A 4,067-nucleotide genomic window follows, 5' to 3' on the forward strand; every position below is an offset into this window, starting at 1 on the left:
CTGAGTTAGTTGGCTCATTTTTCTCCCAGGGCTACACAGCCATCCAAGTGGCAGCACCCTGGTGTAAAACCCAGAAGGCAAATACGGAATGCCCTGGGTGGTGAGAGCCAATCAGAAATGTGACGGCTCTTCCCGAACAGCGAAAGATGTCACAATGCGTGCGCTGAACCTATAGAATGGAACAAAAACTCAAAATTCAAAAACGCTTTTTCCATGAGTTCATATTGCCACAAAATTTTCTGCCACGGACTTTGAAAATCCAAGTTAGGGAGGCAGCCACTGGGGTAGGTAGCATGCTTGCCTACCATATACAAAAGCCTGGGTCAGTCTCCAGGAGCACACGAACTGGGAATGGTGGCACGTGCATGTGAAGCCAGGAGGATCGGCGGTTCAAGGTTATCCTTGGCTACGCAGAGAGATAGAGGGCAGCCTGGGCTACAGGACACCGTCTCTAAATAAAGATCAGTTGCTAAACCCAGCTCTGTCTACAAATCTGAAGAAGGTGATGATGAAGCCATAAAAAAAAAAAATTAGAACACACGCAGGGGATGCGGAAGAAGGACATGCTAGCCAACATCACAGCAGGCATCTAGAGCAGGGACCCTTGGGTCAGCGAGCACTCTGCAGACACCAAGGGTATAAAACAGCCCTGGGTAGGTGCTGATTAGGGAAAATTACAGCCCATAGCAAGTTCATGTAGGGTACAGGAGGATCCAAGTTCAAAGCCAGCCTGGGTTATGAAGTGAAATCATGGGGGGCGGGGGTGCACATAGCAAACAAATGTCAATGTCATTGCATCTCTTGTCTGAGTCCTGATAAGACCGTCATCTGTTAAAAGGTGTATTTAGTGACTTAGGGTGTCTGATAAGTGTGGTAGCCTCTGTTCCCTTGAGCACAGACAGGCGTCTGGAATGGTGGTATCTCGCCAGTCCTATAGCATGGTATAAATATTCTCATCAGAGTTCCAAGAGATCACCAGGCTATCAGCGAAGTGAGAGCCCAGCACAGACAGGTCTAAGCTGCCAGAGCTGGTTCTGGCAGCCTCGGGTTCTGAAGACGTACAAGAGAGACAGCAAGAGGTTTGGCAGGTATTATGAAATAACCATCCAAGGTTACCTTTAATGTTTTTAATGATGTGTATGTGGGCCCCGGCCAAGGTTTTTAAAACTAGAGGAGACGCTCAAGGATGCTCGGCAGTTAAGGATACTTTACCTTTGCAGACAGTTCTCAGCACCCATGTGGGGTGGCTTAAACCACCTGTAACTCCAGTTCCAGAAGAATCCAGGGCTTCCGGCCTCCACAGGCATTTGCACTAATGTCTCCACACACACAATCATGGAGAGGGAGGGAGTTTAAAACAAAGGAAATCTTTTAAAAAATGAAATAAAGCCAGAGAGGCAACCAGGTGTGGGTGACACATGCCTGCAATCCCAACATGTGAGAAACTGAGGCAGAAAGACATCTGTGAGCTGGAGGCTAGCCTGGGCTACGTGGTGAGCTCCAGGACAATCTAGGCTACAGAGGCAGACCTTATCTCAAAATAAAAGTTACCAAAAAGTAATCAACTGATGGTGGTGGTGCACACCTTTAATCCCAGCACTCGGGAGACAGAGACAGGGGGGAATCTCTGAGTTTGAGGCCAGCTTGGTCTACAGAGTGAGTTCCAGGACAGCCAGGGCTACACAGAGAAACCCTATCTCAATAAAATAATAATAATAATAATAATAATAATAATAATAATAATAATAATCAGGCAGAAGGAAACCTTGATCACTTTTGAGTTTGGATGATTGCTATGTAGGCTTTATTTACAAATGCTCTTTTCTGTTGTATGAACTTGAATATTCTCATAATAAGAAATTTAGAGGGGCTGGAGAGATGGCTCAGCAGTTAAGAGCACCGACTGCTCTTCTAGAGGTCCTGAGTTCAAATCCCAGCAACCACATGGTGGCTCACAGCCATCTGTAATGGGATCCGATGCCCTCTTCTGGTGTGTCTGAAGACAGCTGCAGTGTACTCACATCCATAAAAATAAATAAATCTTTACAAAAAAGAAATTTAGACCCATAACCACCTCTCATATACGTAGGAGAGAAGCTTCCATTCTTAGAATTCTAGTCATGCCCATTGACCCCTTGACCTGTGGACCCTCACTTCCCCTATGGTCTGAGAGGGAAGGACAGGAACCACGGAGACGACAATCAAAGAGCTAAATCCATCTTCCAGTCCTCAGGGGGTTCTAACCGAGATTCTCCCTGGTTCTGTGACCCTATGGCAGAAGAGACATCATCTGGATTGTGGCAAGATGGCTTCCAGAAGACACCATCTGGAGCCTGACTGGACATTGTCGGGTACCACCTGCCAGGATGTGGTTGGTGTTGGGCAACTCTCCCCAACTCCGAGCCTTGATTTCCTGGTTAGTGGCCAGAAGTTATTGGCAGTTACTTCTGAAGGTTGAGGGCTGAGTTGGCCCAGCTTCTTCTCTGGGAACTGACATTTGGGGAAATGGTAATCCCGAGGGCCCTTTGTGGGGCTCCAGAACTAGGGATGGAGCTCTGTTGCAGACCTAGCATGTGCAGGTCTTGGGGATGGAGCTCTATTGTAGACCTACTATATGTAAGGCCCAAGGTTTGACCTATCAGCTCAAGAAAAAGAAAGTAGTCCCTACATTAGGAACCAAATACTTCTCCCAAAACAGTAGGTCCTAGGTTGACAAATGTCCTTTTTTTTTTTCAAGAGAAATTGAGGTTCTAGCACCCTTGCAAAACTCCATCTTGAGGTGCTATCAGCAAATATGAGTGTTTAAAAGTCCTGAGGAGCCCAGCAAACACAAGGCCCTGGGTTCGGTCCCCAGCTCCGAAAAAAAGAAAAAGAAAAAAAAAAGTCCTGAGGAAACTGAACCAAACCCCCCTGCAGGCCACGTGTGACCATGGAACAGGACAAGGGGTGGACATCCATGGAAGCTTTACTCACTGTCCCTTAAAACCTGACCCATCACTCCAAAGACTTCATCCAGACCACCTCACTGGACCCCACCACAGTACTTAGGACAGATAGGGAAACTGAGGCACACGCACTATACACAGGACCCCCTCAGAACCGGGGTCAGGCCAAGATCAAATGCAAGTCTTCCCAAGAACCTGTTGTTCAGGTTTTTAGTGCCTCTGGGGGAGCCTTTAGGGCTCCAATGCCAGGCAGAGAGAGGAGAACTTGCCCGGGGCTGGCCAATGTGGCTGAGGCTCGACTGACCAGGGCTTTCTTCCCTTTCCTGGTTGGGGACCCAGGCTGGATGAGATTGAATGGTGCTGCTGTGCAGGTCCACCCAGCTCCACCCTGGGCAGTGAATAGGAGCAGAAATAGGAACGGCTCCTCTCCTCCCACCTCCGTGAAATGCATGCACAGACACGAGAGTGTTCTTGCCCCAAGCTGAGGCCTTTACGTTCTCCACTTCAAAAATGCTTGAAATTAGGCTAAAGCCCCAGGTGCCATCCTACAGACGCTTGCTCCATTATCAGGTGCCTCCAGGACTGGGCTGCAGACGACGTGAGCACAGGGTTTGGAGCCCTTCCCCAGGAGCTGCAGATAATGCCCACACAGGCATGTGATTCTCTATGACTAAAACCTGGCCGACAGTTCAGTGAGCAAAGCGCCCACCTCAAAAGCAGGAGGGCCTGAGTTTGGATCCCCAGTGCCCACATAGAAGCCAGACATGGTATTTCATGTCTGTCTGTAATCTCAGCACTGGGGAAGCAGAAGCAGGTGGAGAGAGTTCATGGGCTAGCTCATCTGCCAAATCTAGGAGCTCCTAGCTCAATAGGAAACTCCTTCTCAAAAATAGACAGGTATAGAGTTAAGAAGACACCTGCCCTCTGACCTGCACACACACACTACATACACACACTATATACACACTATACATATACATCACACACACACACACACACACACACACACACACACACACACACGGTGCTGAGGGCTGGGCTAGCATTAGTAAAGCATTCGTCTAGCATTTTGGAGACCCTGAGCTCAATCCCCAGTACTGAAAACAATAATAAAATTAAATT

This window comes from Rattus norvegicus, chromosome 5, assembly GCF_036323735.1.
Source record: "Rattus norvegicus strain BN/NHsdMcwi chromosome 5, GRCr8, whole genome shotgun sequence".
NCBI lineage: Eukaryota > Metazoa > Chordata > Mammalia > Rodentia > Muridae > Rattus > Rattus norvegicus.